The sequence below is a fragment of the Nelusetta ayraudi genome, unplaced genomic scaffold (genome assembly GCF_046127955.1).
Source record: "Nelusetta ayraudi isolate G7.1 ecotype Tasmania unplaced genomic scaffold, CSIRO-AGI_Nayr_v1 ptg000135l, whole genome shotgun sequence".
NCBI classification, from domain to species: Eukaryota; Metazoa; Chordata; class Actinopteri; order Tetraodontiformes; family Monacanthidae; genus Nelusetta; species Nelusetta ayraudi.
Window position 1 is genome coordinate 6,691,500 of NW_027466185.1, and position 18,909 is coordinate 6,710,408.

General features: G+C 41.4%; 1 long non-coding RNA gene across 1 annotated transcript; it reads right to left on the minus strand.

The window, feature by feature from the left end:
* Positions 1-3,325: 3,325 nt before the first annotated feature.
* On the minus strand, positions 3,326-17,479 carry LOC142877017 (uncharacterized). Its single transcript, XR_012923769.1, has 3 exons — positions 17,409-17,479; positions 4,280-4,386; positions 3,326-3,697 (listed from the first exon to the last, which is right to left on the minus strand). It is a non-coding gene; the product is annotated as an uncharacterized LOC142877017 (long non-coding RNA).
* Positions 17,480-18,909: the final 1,430 nt, after the last annotated feature.

Consider the following 18,909-nt stretch of genomic DNA (forward strand, 5'->3'; position numbering starts at 1 on the left):
GAAAAAGATTTAAAAATGATAATATGGGACATATAAGTCGTTTTTTTAATGAAATATACACAAAAAAGGAGATACATAAGTGAAGCACATTTGATTTGATTTATTTCGAACATGTAAAGAGAAGAAGAGTGCAACAAAGGGTGCATCTATTCTTTTTGGACAAACAGCAGTGAATTACAGGCGTATGAACCAAAACACAACTTGTCCTGTTGGTTGTTTGAAAGAAAAAGAAAAATCTCGTCAAACGTCAAATTCACACACTCAAACTTAGAACTTCCAAAGAAAGTTGGGGAATGGTGCTGAACTTTCTGAGACGCACTCCCTGAGGGAGCCGCGGGCCAAAAACCTCTCTTTATATAGACTATCAGCCAGGCTGATTACCAACAGCTCACAGCTGAGCTCCTCTTCACAGGTGCAGCAGATCTACCTGATGAGTCATGACCTGGTTTTTTGTGTTCAAGAGGGAAAAAAATAATAAAAACGTGACTATATGTAAACCCAATATAATGAGAAAGAGCCTACATGTAAAATTGTAATTTGTGAATCTTTCTCTTTTTTCTTTTTCTTATTTAATAAAATGTGTTATTATTATTATTATTATCATCATTATTATTATTATCATTATTATTATTATTATTATCATTGTTACTATTATTATACAGCATCAATCGACCAAAGCGCAGGTCTGATTCCACCACATGGTTCAGCATGTAAATCCGGTTATGTAACCATGAGGAGCCTCTGACTTTGACCTCTGGATGATAACCTGCAACGTCGTACCATCGCCTCCCTTTGCATTCAGCACTTCCACAACGTATTTATATTCTGTCCTCGGCTCTCATGTTTCACCCAAACGTTCTATTGAACACCATCACTCCGCCCTCACATATTTATAGAACAGCGGCAAACATCTGCTGTCCCATTGATTCATGCAATTTAGCTCTCCGGTATGCGTGGCAGGAGACGGTGCCGTGACGCCGAAAGCATCAATTTTTCACGGGGTCCCACTGTGTTCCTGCTATTTGATTTATCCCTTATTTGATGAGTCTGTTGATTAAAATGGAAATGGTTGTATGTCACAGCGAAGAATGTGCAACTTCTTTATTTCATCTTGCTCATCCATCTTGCCCGCATCGGAAAAGCAAGGATTTCAAAGCTGCCGTTTCCCATGGATTATTGTAACCGATCAGCTTCTTTTTAACTGCGGCAAAACCAGGTAATAACCATCGTAGCCTTCCACTTAAAAGCCACAAGAGGAAAACAGATATACAGCAAGTAACTGCTAGACTAGCCTAGCTGCTAATGAGATCAGCATGGAACGTGCATGGAACAGTGGATGTTTTTTCTTGAGCAGTACAGCTGTATCCATTAGATATTCTTGACGATTCATCTATTATTTATTTTCACTGATGCGATTTGGTTGAACACTTAATTGAACAGGTGAAAAAATAGAAAGGTGGGCAAAGTCATGTTTGAAAATGCCAAACTTGTCCTTTATTCCACAACCAGATGAAACAACAAACAAAGTATATAAATATTACATATTTTTATAGAAATAACAACAGTTTAAAAGTTTTAAAGTTCAGGTGGAACCAATGCTTCGCAGCTGCAATTGACAAACACTTTCTATGAAGTAACTCCCTGATGCACGTTTAAATGCAAATGACTTACTGTGGGAAATATCCCATTCCGTGTCCAAATGATAATGACACAATACATCACACTTAGTCCTTAGAACCCACCTTGAGTCCTGCACACTTCCTCTCCCTTTGAGTCTCCTCTTCCCACATTTTTCTCATTTCTTCTTCTCCTCCTCCTCCTCCGGACACACTCATCTCTCACCCTTCTCTTTGTGAAAGTGTGCCGCTGGCCGCCCCCTCCTCACCCCGAACCACCTCACACAGTCTCTTTATCCAACATCCATCGTCTTTCTTTTTTCTATGAGGATTAACTGCTCTGTTCCGTACAGTGGGATAAATTCCTGGAATACGGCCACCGTTAATAACCTACTATCTGTGTGGGAAAAACCCCCCGGCAGCGGCAACCTACAGCAGTTGGAAGTCAGAGCGGCCAGTTGTGGGTCACTTAGTATTCACGCTCTCCAAGAGAGCTCGGATTAGCCTGATTTGCTTTGTTAAATGGCTCGAGTCGGAAACAGTTGGAGCCCTACGACTGTATCGTACTGTATGTATAAGTAAAATCAATATGTCTTTCATTATGCAATGCACTATTTGTCCTCTGCTCAGTGGTAAATACACGTCCCGGCTCAAGTCGCACAGCTTTTACCACTGAAGCATTCAAATGCCAAGTCACCTTTGTTGTTTTCTTTGCTCGCGACTTTCCGCAACAGAGTAGTACAATGCTACTTGGCCCTCCCTCACATATACAATGAACATGGGTTCATGGGTTCTCAATATTTATTCCACCAGTGGTGGGTCCACCACAACAAACAATGCCAGCGTCTCCATAACTTGTCACAACTTGACCTTTTGGTTACTAATCATCTCAATATGTGAAAAATGTGACCAGCACGCTGAAGGACAAAAAAAAAACAGAATGTTTGGTTACTTTGGCAGCAGCAGAACAAGTGTTAAACACAGCAGTGACATGATTTTGGTGGAAGTGAAAAGGAACAGCCAACAAGGAACCCACCTCCAGGAAATTCCTGTTCAAAAATTTCACAACTGTGGGCCAGTTTTTTTACATTTGTTTGTTTTGGGTTTTTTTTCCTAAAACATTTTATCAAGACTAAGAAATGTTAAACCAGTTAAACTACAAAACCATACAATGGCGATGCGAAAATAATGATGCTGTTTTGAGATAGGTTAGGCTTGGGTATTGGGCTAGTGTTGGGTTAGGGTTGTTCGTAGATTGGTTAGGATTGGGGTTAGGACTGGGGTTAGGATTGGGGTTGCGGTTAAGGTTGTTTTGAGATAGGTTAGGCTTGGGGTTTGGGCTAGTGGGACGAGGACGAGGCACTGCTGCTTCTCAATAGCAGCCTTGCCTCCAGTTCTGTTCCCCTGTCCTTCAAGCACGCAGTTGTCCAGCCCATCCTCAAGAAGCCCAATTTAGATAATACAGCATAAAAACATTTTCACCCCATCTCCAAGCTTCCTTTTCTATCTAAAATCTTGGAAAAATTGTCTACTCCCAGCTCCAGTTATTTATTGGATAAGTTTCAATCAGGTTTTAGAGCCTGCCATAGTACAGGGGCACTAATGACCTCCTTGTAACGTTGGATTCAGGCAGATCCGCTGTTTTAATCCTTTTTGAAACGGGGAGTGTCTATTCTGGACCCAAATGCACCACACAGACAAGGTTTGGAAGGTTCAAAAAAAAAAGGCACAGCTTTATTTCTTGAGAGAAGGTGGCTGGTCAGTGGAAAAGAGGGGAAAAGGGGCCAAAAAGAAACAACTGCTCCAAACAGGTCAAACGGCAAAAAAGGAATCCTCTTCTTGGGAAAAAACAGGTCAAAACACAAAACTCACTCAAACGCCGAAGTCCAGGGGAAAAGCTGGAGGCGAGAACCAGAACAGGCAAGGTCAGTAGCCGAGGAGTCAGTCCGGGGTTTTGTGCTGGAGTGTCGTGCATGGCAGAGGAACAATCTGGCAGGGAGGAGAGGGAGCAGGGCGGCTAAATAGTCAGGCAGGGAGAGCAGGTGAAGAGAGTTGGTGCTGATTGACCTGGGTGGTGATGCCTTCAGGGAAGAAACGAAAATTAAGCACCAACAGGACAGCAAACTATGACACTTTTAGATCTCAGCTCTGCCTTTGAAACTGTCGATCATGCCATCCTCCTGAACCACCTCAGCCTTCATGTCGGCATTCGAGATAGCGCCCGCCAATGGGTTGTCTCCTACTTGAATGACATTTGCGGTCAAAGTTGGAAACTCCCTCTCCTCGTCTGCCCCCATCACCTGCGGGGTTCCTCAAGGCTCTATCTTAGTGCCTATCCTGTTTGCTCTCTACATGCTCCCGTTAGGCTCCACATTCCAGAAGTTCAACATCTCCTATCATTTCTGCGCTGATGACACCCAAATCTACCTGCCCCTGGAAAACAATGACAACAACACCTCCCCCGTTAACTCACTGCTAAACTGCATGAAGGCCCTACATGCCGGTCTCAGCCAATCTTCCCAATCCCGGCTGCAGCTGGTGCAGAACGCGGCTGCTAGGGTCGTGACCAACACCAAATCAAGGGAGAGCATTGCCACGGTTCTGGCATCACTACACTGGCTGCCAGTCGGGTTCAGGGTGGGGTTCAGAATTCTTCTGCTCACCTATAAAGTTCTCCATGGCCTGGCCCCACCATATCTGGTTGATCTCCTTCGCCCTCTGCCCAACTCCAGACCTCTCAGGTCCTCCTCCAAGCAGCTCTTGGACTCAACTGAAGGGAAAAGGGGATAGAGCGTTCTCTGTGACTGCTCCCAAGCTATGGAATGCACTACCGAGTTTTATCAGGTTCTCGCCTTCTGTTGGGTCTTTTAAAGCTAACCTTAAACCCTCCTGTTCTCTCGCACTTTTAAGTGTCCTTAAACTGCGTCTACAACTCTTTTATTCATTGTTTTAGTACTTCTTATAACCTTGTTTTATTTGTTTTAACTTGTTTTTATGCTTCTTTTGGTTTTAATCTCTGTACAGCACTTTGGTCAACTTTGCTGTTTTAAAATGTGCTTTATAAATAAAATTTTATTTTATTTTATTGAAAATTGACTAGTGTTGGGTTAGGATTGTTCTTAGATTGGTTAGGGCAAACCCTTTTTCCGGGAATGCAATGTTGGCAACCCTACCCTACTTTCAAGTATAAACACCTGTCCGAGCCATTGTTACGCTGAAGGAAGCAGATTTAAAGGAGGTCTCGGTCTAATTGCTAGAAAGGCAGCGTCGCACTGTCCAAGAAGAAAAAAAAGAAAAACGGGTCTCGACTAAGATAGGAGGTCCACACGATGGTAAAGGGCGTCCTTGGGGTGTTCCAGAGCTTTCCAGTGTGAACCACCAGTGGTGTCAGACTAACATGCTCGTTGCGTAACGCGGCTTCAATTTCCATAAAAGCCAAGGGGAGTCAGAAATAGCTCGCGTCTGTGCAAAAAGACGGCGTCGGCTAAACGTTAATGTCACAGAGGCTGAGTGACTCTGCCGACATGGGGGCTGATTTACAGGGGGGCGGGAACAATGCCGGACAATCGAGGCGGGACAGAGACCAGCCTGCTGCATCCATTAATGCAAGATAAGGAAGGTTTCTCGTACAGCGGGCGTCACCAACACCCACACACTCACACAGCGGACCTACGCAATACATCCTGCGCTGTGAGCACTCGGTCTTCGTGTGCCAATAGGAACAAGGGGTCAGGTGATAGTCCGGTGACATGACTTCCAGTCTGCTATCGGGCATCAGTTGGCACAGAAATCCCACTGCCAGTTTTGATTAAATTGAAACTGTGCGGTTGAAGAAACTAAACTGGTCTCTTTTAAATTCCTGTGGATTGAAATAAATATCTTTCAAATCTATTACATTGATTGCATAGGTTGATCTGGATTGGTCAACTTTTAAAATGAATCCTATCATGCATTTTGTTGGGGGGCTTTGTTGTTTTTGTTTACAGTGGGCAGCCCGACATCAAACATGATTTTACATCAGCTCTATAGACAGAGCAGTGAAAATATTGGAGGCACAAAAAGTTACAGGTGACAGTCATCAGTGCAAATTATATATAAAAAAAAACATTTTCATACATTCACTTCAATGTTTTTTAGCCTTGTGCTTCTTTTTCCTCTTCATCTTCTTCTTCTTCTTCTTCTTCTTCTTCTTCTTCTTCTTCTTCTTCACTGTTTAATAAATTTCTTCATCCTTATTGTTCTCATTTCTTTTTCTTGTACCTAACCCCAATATCTGTGTGGACTCAGACCACACTTCCTGGCCGACAGCCCGGGATATGAGACTCAGGGGCGTCACCTCCCCGGTACCTTGAAGGCCTGAGTGTCAGAGATCATAGCGACCTGACTGGAAGGTGCATGCACGACACACCCACGGTAGCAAAGATGGCGAAACAGTGTGAGAAATCACAACAGTGTGCGAGAGGACAGCTTGGACCGGCCTAGGGCGGAGGGGTCTGAGCCTCGCACGCAGGCACTAGCAAGACAAATAAAGTTATAATCGCAAAAGGGGGCTCGTGTTTTCTGCAGCAGGTCACTGAGATTCTCAAAAAGTATTCTTTGTAGTTGTTGTCACTCCAGCCTGCATTCTCACTGTTAAGTAATCGTGTTTTTCTGCAAACACAAATTCGTTTTAGTGGGTCGTTTAATTGCTCCACACGCGGCAATTGGGGTTGGGTTTTATTTTTGTGGAAAAAGTGATGAGTTGTCCTAAGAAGCACTGCAACTGGACCTCTTTCCCCGGCTTTATCGCCTCTGTGTTTTCCTCCCACTGCTTTGGAAAATAAACTTTCACGATGAGTGCAGAGAGGAGGGGGGTAAAGACAGTAAGGCACGAAGAGGTTTCTTTTTCCCTTTTTTTTCATCTTTTCCTCTCTGAACACCGCGTTCCGATGAAGTGCGTGGGGTTTTTTCCCACCAGCAGGCAGAGGTGCGACACTGAACTTTTTCAAACACCCAAAGCCGCTTCACCTCTCTGCCCTCGGCTGTTTTGCTTCGCCCTTGGAGCACATCGCGCCCTCTCCGGGAGGAGGCGGAACGTTTGTTTTGTTCGCAAACACTGTGGCCCGGCCCTGCAGTTTCAAGTGTCCACGTGGAACCCGGACGGTTTGTGGCTTGCACGCGTCCTGCTGAGTGCACCTTCTCGGCGGCGTTCACGTGAAGTTTTTGTGTATTCATCTCGATCTAAAAACGTAGGAATGCTGACGGTAAAAGTATTACCGTAACATCCAGGCTGCATAAATACGACATAGTCTCAAAACATATGCAAAAATAAAACAGGAACTAATATGTACAGTAAAAGTCATGCAAATCAGCTGTAAACCTCGGGCAACAGGTTTGTTATATATAATATTTTGCGAAAGTGTCAAGTCACATCTTTACAATGTGTTTATTTATATTACACACACAAACATATGTATATATTTAATCTTGAGACTGTGAATAATGTTGTAGATCATTAAGTTAAACTTCTTGCCAGGGTTTATTTCTTTGACATAAATATAACGGGCTCTATGTCACCCCACCCCTTTTCTTTGTTACTTTGGCAATGACTCACGGCTTCTTTACTTTGGTTTTTCGTCCCCACCCTCTTCTGCTTCTTACGTCTCCTTTCAACATCAGTTCTTAGGCCAATTTCCCAAAAGTCCTGTTTGTTCACTTGATGCTAAGCCTAAAGCACAGGAATGTGACAACGTATGCATGAGTGCTACCCAAAACCTTCACTGAAGTAGCGCACTGATTCTACCTGTACCTTAGATGGCTATGCTTGTTTTTATACCTACTTCAAATCTCATTTCTAAGTCAAATGGAATTTAGGGCGCCCTATGGAATTTTTTTTACCTGAAATTAGATTGTATGGTACAAAGAAATGAAATAAAAATGAGGGCTTCATTACTGATTTTTTTCAAGCAATTTGGACCAACAAAACATTAATCAAGTTTGTAAAGGTATGAATTTGGGCCATGAATTGGGTTATGATTTTTTTCTATTGACAGCCAGTCATTTTTAATATTTTGCTACCATTTCTGTCAGTCCCTCTTGGCCTAACAATCCAATGCACGTTTATGACCATTGGGTGTTGGCTTCCTTTTTAAAAGCGGATGCTCCTTCTATCTTTGTAGGCAGTTGACAACCTATGCTAACTTGGAAAAGGTAAAGTTGATCAAAATTAAACTTAACCTTCGTTGAGTAGGCGCAGCAAATGGCGCATGCTACGTGACGAAAAAAATGAACAAACATGTTGCAATAGACCGAAACAACAGGAGACCCCCTATCAGTCTGATTTGAACTTCATTGCAAATACCAGTAACAATAGTCAAACTGTTGAAAAACATCTGAAGTATTTTATTGCTATTGTGAGGTCACCGTTTACAGTGTCGCACACTTTGTTCTGCTGCATCCGTGTTCAGCCGCTCGGCGTCGTAAAAATATGTTGATATGATAAGAATGGGACGCCCTTTATGACTCACATAGTTTCTCGTAGCAATCTGGAATCTTTCACAATCTGTATGATGATGGATTGTTCCGGAAATCCACGTTTAAACAAGTGTTGACGTCTAGAGGCCAAGGAAGCGGATGCTTGGCTACATTAAGAGAGACAGACTGGGATAAGCCTCTGACTTAAAATGAGGCACTCTCAAAACATTTTATTTTTTTTGCTGTCTAAAATCTAACTGTGGGACTCCAAATTAGAAAAAAAGTCCTGCTGCAAAAATGCGACTTCAGCCAGTCTGGGCGGACTACCAACACAAGTCACGCAAAGAGATATGTAATCTGTTGCGCAATTAGATCAGCGCTGTTCGCAAAATCCTGTCCAGAATTCCATCTGTACTCAATCTATTGTGGCGCTGAGTGTCGATAAAGTGCTTAACACATTGCAGAGTCGCAAGGGCCAGGGTTTGAACCGTCTCCTCCATTTCTCACTGGATAACCATTAAGGCGTCGCAGTCGAGCAACGCACGGGATATTAAATTCCTTTGAAGCCAGAGAGAGCATCTCGGTGGGGGGTGGACTCTCAAAAATGTACAGTTGTCATTTAAAGAGGCTCAGACAGCTATGCACTTTTCATAAAAGAGATGCAGCCAAAGGTTGGGGGTGTGCAGGGGTGCAGTGGGAGCAAAAAAAAAAATCTATGTTATTGTCTGAGGAGGTCAGACAGTATGGAATTCGTATTATAAACCCAAAATGCAATTGGAGCATCTCTTTGTATTTCGCCATATAAGATGCAGCCCTCCGGCACTGGAAGAATCTGCCATTCAATTACACACCTGCGCTAAAAGTCCTGTTTGTTTAACCCAGGTCGCTGTTTGATCTGCTTCTTTTCAGTTGCTGCATGTTTTCTTCATATATATATATATATATATATATATATATATATATATATATATATATATATATATATATTATGTATATATGTATATATGTATATATATGTACATATATATATATTCATGTATATATATATATATATATATATATATATATATATATATATACATATATATATATATACATACATATATACGTACATACATACAATAGACAGGTAGCTAGAGAGCTTGAGAGTATGTGTATGTACACACATATATATATATGTATATATATGTGTACACATATATATATGTGTGTGTGTGTGTGTGTGTGTGTGTGTGTGTGTGTATACATATATATGTATATATATATATATATATATATTTACAGACAGACACGGCTAAGTGCACTTTCTCTGGAAGCGCTGACTCAAGGCTAATGAATCTCTTCCAGAAACTGCTGCCATGCATGGGAGGAGGCCAGCGAGCAGCAGACGCTCTCTGTGTTAATCTCCTGCGAGAGAAAAGGCCTTCTCCCGTGGCTAACATTTTTCCTGCGAAGCTCTCGCCACCTTAGTTTCGCGACGACACTCTCTGCCAGCACCGTGACATCGCTGGAAGTACCGTTAAAATGTTCCAGCCCACATCTCTTCGTCCAAACCAGCCACACGGGCGATTAAGTGTCTTTTACTGGCCCTGGGGCTTCTGTTCTTTTTATTTTTCTCTCACTGCACAGCAGAGGTGGCAAAAGTATTCACAGTATAAAAGTATTCACATTCTGTACTGAAGTAAAAGTACAGATACTTGTGTAAAAAGAAATACTCTGGTAAAAGTAAAAGTACACATTCAACTCCTTTACTCAAGTAAAAGTAATAAAGTACAAATGTGTTTGTGTTTTGCCATCAATGAATGAAAAACAACACTTTTGTTGATAAGTTTGAAAAAATGAAAAAGGGAATGTGGGAGAATAATCTGGACTGAGCTGACTAGATGTCATGCAGGAGCATCTGGATCATTTTTAACAGCTTTGGTACTTTTTCAACAGCAGTACACCCAAACTAATCAATAACAGTAACGACCCATGAGCCATTATTGAATATTTACGCCTTCAACAACAATAACTTACATCTATTTTCTCCATTTTCATTTTTCTCTGCAGTGAACAGTAACCCCAAAGCCGAGGTGCTCCAAAACTATCTCCTTCAAAAATATGATCCACTTTTATATTTAACTGCACAACAGCTCCACTCCAAGCAACAACTATAATAAATAATAAGTGAATCACTTTTAACAGAATTTGCATACTTTAAACACCAAAGTAACAAGCATGTTTTCCAATGCAAGAAGTATAAAGTACAGATATTTCTGTAAGAATATATGCAGGAAAAATCATCTGAAAAGGAAATACTGAAGTAGATATACTAAAGTGCAGTTTCCAACCCATGTTGCACATGGGTTGCCAGCACATGTAGGGGCGGATACCATAGAACTGGTTTGTGTGATAAAATCGGTTCGTTGGTAATGAACATGAACTTTTTCTCAGCCCGTCTGGTTCACTGACACGCAAGGAGGGCACAACATACCGGCTTCGTCAAAAAGAAAATAAAAGGAGCAAAATGCCTGAAAGCTCGTCTACATATCCAGCGTGGAAGACACCAGGACTGGGTGTCGACAGCTCACGTCCACACAAGTTAACGTCAAGTTTTCAAGATTGATTATAACGTGACACATAACAAAAAGAAAATCAAAAGCGTCGATGTCAAAAATAATAAAATGACTAAAAAGTATTTTGAGTTGAATCTATCTCAGTAAGCAGGTCCTAAAACAGAATCACATGAACTCATTCCCACGTATGATCACAGTCTATCCGTTTGGGTGTTAACATACTATTTATGCAAATCTTACGGCAGGTCCAAACTTGTGCGCTTGATTTTGAAATCAGCCGAGTACTGCACCGCAGCCAAGTTACACCGACAAGAGGAGAAATATTTGATTGCGGCAGTCGTACAACTGCCATTCAGGGGGACTTTTCAGGGATTTCAAACTCAAATTTACAATTTTATTTTTAAATTCGAATTTGAAATTTGAATTTAAAGAATGGCTTTCCTATAGTAAAGTAATTTAGTTTAATTTTCAGGTATGAACGGAAGAAGTTTATGAGCTGTTTGTTGTTCATAAGTGGAGTAGATTTTTTTGTAAAGCAGTGGTAAGAAACTTTATACATCCAAGACTTAAAAAAAAAAGAAGGAAAGGAACGTTTTTGGAATGTTGCCAGGCTACTTGGATTTCCCACCGGCACATTGTCTGTGACCTTTCATCACCATCAGTACTGTACTGTAAAAACTGACTTCTGGTATGTTGTGATGAATAAGCAATAAGCTTTTTTATTGTTGTTGGTTTTTTTTAGATGGCTTCTCCTGACAAGACACGCCCAAGTGCAAATATTATACAATACTCATTCATTCATTTTCCATACCCGCTTAGTCCCGAGCTCAGGGTCACGGGGGTCTGCTGGAGCCTCTCCCAGCTGTCTTAGGGCGAAGGCAGGGGACACCCTGGACAAGTCGCCAGTTCATCGCAGTATTAGTATTAGTATTATACAATACTTTTATAGTGATATACTGTAATTGTGAAACTTGTCCTACTCAGTGCTAGAGTGGTGAGCTTGTGACAAAAACAAATAACCAATGAGCTAATCACGTGGCAGCAATTAAATGCGCAAATTGCGTAGTTTGGAGATAAGGGGCAAAAACAATAAATATTGAAATTTCCCATTTGATTTTCACTAAATCCATGGATGCACAATTGTGTTCATTAAAAAACAACACGCAATCTAATGGTGACTCAGTGTCGTTGTCAATGTATTACATGTAATGACTTCAAGATAATTACAGAGATTCCAACGAGCTTCAAGAGCAATCCCCTTCCATCTTTTCTCCTCAGGACTTTTTGTGGGATTGGGATATTTGGAGTGGGTTCACGACTGTCCGTGGCGGCATGGCAAAGTCCAGAGCTTAGCCTTATGCAACGCACAAGTCCGGACGACACACATTATGACAACAAATGAAACGTTTGAAATTACACCTCCTCAGGTGTCCGCTGAAATACGCACGTTTAAGACAATAGAAGGAGAAGAAACGTGTCACCGTATGATGATTACATAAACAGTCGCGAGTCGGGAGGTTCTGCGTTAGCACTCTCTTTTAGCACACTGTTTTTACAAGCTAATCCCAAAACAAGTGACTCTGCAATGTTTTATTTATCACATCCATGAATAATTACTAACCTTTCCTCCAGCTCTCTCTTAAGACGACAATGACTGTGCAGTTCACCTCCCTGAGTCCTCCTGTCAAAGCTTAGACTCACACTACACACCTCTACACAGCCATTGCATGGGGAAAACTCGAAAATCAGACAAGAGGAGATGATCATAGGGACTGATTGATTTAAAAAAATAAAAAAAAAACAGTGGCTGAGCGACATCTGAAGGTCATATTTTGTTGAGCACTGAGGTAACGTTGTTTTGTTTTGGGGTTTTTTTTTACCACAGGAGGAAGTCTATAAAGAAAGTCTGCGTGATGTCACATGACCATGACGGGCCTCCTGTGTGGAAACTTACCCAACCGCTGCCAGGCTGCGGCGGTGCTTCAGGAAATTACACTCTCGGTTCGAATGGGGCAAATAGCAGAGGACAATCGACATCCTGTGCCTCATGCAGCCGATGACAGCTGGCTTTACACTCTGGTGCCCAACTGCGATTGGTTGCAGAGGAGCCAAGACACACACCGAGATTGGGTGACAACGGGAAGGAGAAGCCGAAGTGAGCCAGAACTGATCGGGAAACAGATCTTCCTGCTTCCCACAACAATGAAATGTCCTTTGTTTAATGGAATGATGCAGAAGAAATTCCTTTCGTGTTTGGACTCTGATGCAGTTTTATTTTGACTCAATATGACTAATATATAAAAAAGTGTCAGACTTGTATCCCACAGGTATCTAATCATTTGCCTCTGATGCATTCTTGATTAAATACACTTTTTGCCTTTGCCTTTAGGAACTGTATTTATATGACTTCTGTCCTTATGTTATCCAAAATATCCAACATAAGAGCAAAGACACACAAGACACACAGAAAACACAAAGAGTGAATTACTGTTTGTTTTTAAACTGTACTTCTTTAACAGAGAAAAACAACTCCCACAATCCTTCAGCGTTGTCATCATTGTAAATAAACATCCAGTTCTACCCAGTCAAGGGTTTGTAGCGACTCTGTGTCAGATACCCATGTATTTGCAGTTACATAAGTGTGCCGCAGGGCTCCCGAGCACCTACAGGCCTATCTGTACTTTCTCAGTCTCCCAGTAGACTGCCAGTCAACTGTCAGACACACTTTTTTAAATCTCTTTAAATCTCTAAAACTTTGCTTGACACATCCGCAGCTACCACAGCCCTTTCAAACTGTGTAACCCCAAAGTTAAGGTCTTTGAATCTTAACATCGGTCCCAGTATCAGCTGTGAAATGTAAAGCAGGTGTATCATTTATTTCTTCCCTCCCAATGAGCATAACCTGCTGCAGTCAGCTCTGCTTTAAGGCACCGTCATGGCAGGGTTGTATTTTGCACCCGCAGCAACACAATGGCTTCCTGGATCGTGTGATGGTTTGTCTGTTTTTGTTTTTTCAAGCCTCACTACTGTCACACACACACACGAAAAAGACTTACACCGAGTCTGGATTTCGCCAGCTCGCAGACGATTTGGAAAAAACAAATCTCCCATCCACTTGAGTTTGGCAACACGGCCGGTTACATAATAAGAACTGTGCCAGCGTCTCAGGTACCGTGGACACATTTCCATGACATCAGACACTTTTTTTATGCAATCAAATGACCACAACATTCTTCGCTTGGTTTGAGGGTCATTGGTCCAACACTGTGGTCCAGTCAGTGTATTCACACTACGCTGAAACCAGAACACATCAGCAGAGAAATTATGGATGAGTATCTTGAATACTCCTCAGCCGCTGTGACTCCACTTCAAAGAAGCCATTGGTTATATTTCAGGGATTTTATTTGCCCTCTCAGATTACCTAACGTCTGCTTGTGTTAACAGCACAGTTCATCCATTGTTTGTCCACGGACAAACGATTGTGGGAAGCCAAATGGGGGAAATCTGCATTACAGGTAACAAGATGGACACAAAACAGGCTACGGTTAACTTTAACATCTTTGTTCAGATTCGGTGAGCGGGCAAGCTTGTAATTACGATAATTACAAGGTTCCTCATTATTTGCGAACGCTTATCCCGCCAAGAGAGCGTCATTGCCGAGAATCTAAATTAGAAGTATTTAAAGCAGCATGTAATTTGGAATAATAATAATAATAATATTTGAGAAGTTGCGCATTGGTCATTTGACGTCACATGTATGAGCGGATCAGACAATGACATTCTCTTAAACGATAAGATTCTAAGCATTTTCAGCTCAAGATGTAATTGTTAGTTAGGAAGGGCACAGAGCAAACAAAGCATTCGCTTGTGCAACCCCTCTCTGCAAAAAACGAATATAATAATCGTATGAATGCAGTATATTGCGTAATATATCTCTGCTGTTGGCTTGAGGCGTATCCAGTCAGCCAATGGATGATAGAGCGCAAGCTAGCATGCACGCTAGAAAACAGTTACTCATGTACTGCACAGTGGGTAGCACCGCTTCACCAAATAACTGGCCACAAAGTAACACACAAGCACATACGCCACTGTTTGAAAGTCGTTTCCAAGAATTGCTCCATTGCACCAACATGTGATATCTCTGACTTCGCGCAGCCGTCAACATAGTTACATATGAAGGCGTCAGTGACTTTTCTCTAAAGTACATTTTAAAATGTTGTTTTAATTCTGAAACAAATGCAAAAAAAAAAGCACAAAGAGACTTAAATATGCACACATGTGTACAATGAAAGGCAAGGAGGTAGCTTGAAATTAGCTTTGGGCCGAAAGCTGAGAGACATTGTGTGTTACTCGTGACTGAAAGGAATGTAGGCAAAATATTTCTCTGCCGCGCTTTATCAGTGTCTGTATGCAAGTGCAATGCATATCTCTAACAAAAGATACCTTCTCACTGACTTGCTTTGATACTGGGGGGGTTGTTTCACGCAGGACAACAAACCTATGACACACGATAATAAAAGAGGGAGCAACGTCATCTAGCAGCGAGCTTGTCTGTCCCCGTAGATAATAGATCTAAACAAGTTTCACCTTCATTTCCTTGGAAGTGGCATATACAGTTGTGTTCATAATAATAGCAGCATGTTTAAAAAGGTGTTTAAAAAGGTTTAAAAAGGTGAGTAAACTTCAAAATTCCTCAAATAAATTGTATTTAATGAAGACAAATGCATTGAGGACACTGCACATTCTATTTCAAAGCAAGAAAATTGGAAAAAGTCATTGAATTTGATAATATTTTACAGAAAGTCAAGAAATATAATGTTCAAAAAAATAGCAGTGTTGACATCTTTCTTTACAAACTCAAAAAAGTACTGTATAAACTAAGAAATGCTTGAAGATTCAACTTTCCTGAGAATAACAAACTAAGATTTAGTGGCATAACCGCGGTTTCTGATGACTGCTTCACATCTGTGGTACATGGAGTCCACCAACTTCTGGCACCGGTCAACAGGTATTGCAGCCCAAGACAATTGTACCACGTTCCACAATTCTTCTGCATTTCTTGGTTTTGCCCCATGAACAGCATTTTTTATGTCAGCCCACAAGTTTTTGATGGGATTAAGGTCCGGGGATTGTGATTAAGGTCCGGGGATTGTGCTGGCCACTCCATTACTTCAATTCTGTTTGTCTGGAACCAGGATTTTGCTGGCTTGCTGGTGTGTTTGGGGTCGTTGTCTTGTTGAAACGCCCATTTCAAGGGCGTTTCCTCTTCAGCATACGGCAACATGACTTCTTGCAGTATTCTGATGTACTCAAACTGAACCATGATCCCTGGTATGCAATGAATCGGACCAACACCATAGTATGAGAAACATCCCCATACCACGATGCTCGCACCACCATGCTTCACTGTCTTCACTGTGTACTGTTGCTTGAATTCAGTGTTTGCAGGACGTCTGACAAACTGTCTGTGGCCCTTGGATCCGAAAAGAACCATCTTACTCTCATCAGTCCACAAAATATTACGCCATATCTTTTTGAGTCAATGCGTTCTTTGCCGAATTGGAACCGTTTTTTTTTTAACAATGGGACTTTGCGGGGGCTTCTTGCTGGTACCTTGGCTTCACATAGACATCATCTGATTCTCACAGCACAATAGTACAGCACAATAGGCAAATAGTACTCACAGGCAATCTGAGATCTTCTTTGATCCTCCTGGAGCTGATCATTGGCTGAGCCTTTGCCATTTTGGTTATTCTCCGATCCATTCGAACAGTCGTTTTTCTTTTTCTTCCTCATCTTTCTGGTTTTGGCTGCCATTTTAGTGTTTAATATCATTTTAGCTGAACAGCCTATGATTTTCTGCCCTTCTTTATAGGTTTTCCTCTCTTTTATTAATTTCTTAATCAAAGAACACTCTTCTTCAGAACAGTGTCTTGAACGACCCATTTTCTCTGTTTTTCAAGGACAAATGCACAGCCAGCATATGCAAAGTCAGTTACCTTGATCCTTAAATAAGGGCCACATGTTCAACACCTGTTTTTTTCACACAATCAATGACCTCACTAATTTAACTCGGCACTGCTAATTTTTTTGAACATTATATTTCTTGACTTTCTGTAAAATATTATCAAATTCAATGACTTTTTCCAATTTTCTTGCTTTGAAATAGAATGTGCAGTGTCCTCAATGCATTTGTGTTCATTAAATACAATTTATTTAAGGAATTTTGAAGTACCACAGAGGCGGCTCTTTCACAATCATCACCCAATACACAGAAGTTATTCCTTGTGGGATTCAAACATCTTCTTATCTTACACCTGACCGAAGCGTTGTCTGTTTTGTTTTGTTTTCTTCAGTACACTCTAGAAAGACGTTGTAAGAGTAAAACCTTGAAACCAGCAGGCTGCATTGAAACACAGGCGAGCTGGTGTTTGGAGATAATGGTTCGGCTAGAAGCAGGCCAACATCTCATTAACTTTTTTGGTCGCTCAGCTCACCGCTGGTTCAGCGGCAACCAAAATGAGCCGTTATGTACCTGAATCCATGTTGACTGTCCATTTACAGTCCTAAACCCTGAAACTCATTCCAGTTATTGAGATAGCTGTACCATGATTATTGTAATTATGTTTAGAAATGATAGAAATTCAGCATAGCGACGGAATGGGACCAAGAGTGCAACTTTGGCCTTGACGAAACACCCAAACAATATCAAACAAAGACAAACAAGAAGATAATTTAGACGTCAGTTCAGTCCCTGAAGTAGAGTGAGCCCCCTCTTTACCTTAAGTGACAGTTAAGTTCACAGCACCGCCTCTTCCCGTCTCTGGGCCCCTATTTGTATCTCCCTTTGCCTCAGGTGGCAGAGAGGAAACTGCCACAGCGCTTCCTGTGTTGAAGAGGCTTTATCATATTGAGACAGCACACCAGAGCAGAAAGGAACCCAGAGGTTATCGTCACTGACCGTACTTGTTTCTCAGTCCGAGCAGCTATTTGAACAATGTATCTGCAGTGACGTGAGATCATATTTGCTTAAGGGGAAGATAATGCTCCAGATTGTAAAGTGAGTATATCTTATCTCACGACATGAAAAAGCCAAAACAAATGTTTAAGCAAAGTGCACAAAAGGTGACAGAGATTGATATAAACGCTGGCCTCCTGAGTCATCATTATTACCGGGACTGTTATTAAAAGTAATCCAAACATCAGAGGTGGAAAAAAACAACCTTCCAAGGCCTTTAATTAAGCCAGCAGGTATCCATATAACATATTTTATAGTTCATTAACCACTGGTGGTTACAGACAGATGACTAATACAAATTAAGTCGTGATGATGTGAGGGAAAAAAATAGAAAGCAAAATGATCTTTCTAATAATTTTATCACATTCACATTTATCACATTTGGCTATTTGTCCTCTTTTTTTTTTTTTTTTAAACAAGCAACACTGTGGCGTGCGCGTCGACACGGGTATATCCCCCTAAATCCTCTCAGCCAATTCCCCTCCACTAATTCCTGTGCCACTGGTGCCCTAACTTTACCCTGCTCTGTGAACCTACTTACCCTCATCAGCCCCCTTTTTTCCGCACCTCTTTCCCCTGCTGCGAGGGTGAGACCAGAATTGTTTAGAGAGCTACACTATCGCGCAAAAATACACAAACTCTCTCATAGTACCCAAACAAAGCCAAACAGCCAGAGCCTCGTAAGCATTCAAACGGAGATATCATTTTTCACACATTTGCCTGTTCATTAGGTCAAAGGTAAGTTGCGAATTAAAAGTGGGAACTCTGTCCAAAACGAAGACGGTTGAACGAACCACACAGCAAACCTGGACTGATTAGATTTCACGTCTGAATTTCCAACATATCCAACTTGAAACGCTCCAATCTGAATTGATTTCAGGCTTTTAGAATATGACTGGACCAGTCATACAGTCAGAATATAAAAACTACAGTAATGCGGGGGTTTGGTTGTGACAAACATTTAGAGTATGCTTGTTGGAAAGTAGCTGCCAATTCGAATTAATAAGTGACTGGACATTTGCCATTGGTACAACGCTAAAAACAACAAAAGCTTTTCTATCAACTGGTATTGCAAAGGGAATAGTTTCGTAATGCAAGGCGAGTAATGCAAGAGTCCTCCCACTCACAATCCTAGGAAGCACATAGTGAATGTAGCTGACCATCCACAGGAAACATGACCATTGTTTGAAGAGTGGTTAACAAACAGCGATGATATCCTATTAGGTTTTCATTATTTATTGTGGTATATCAAACACAATTAGAA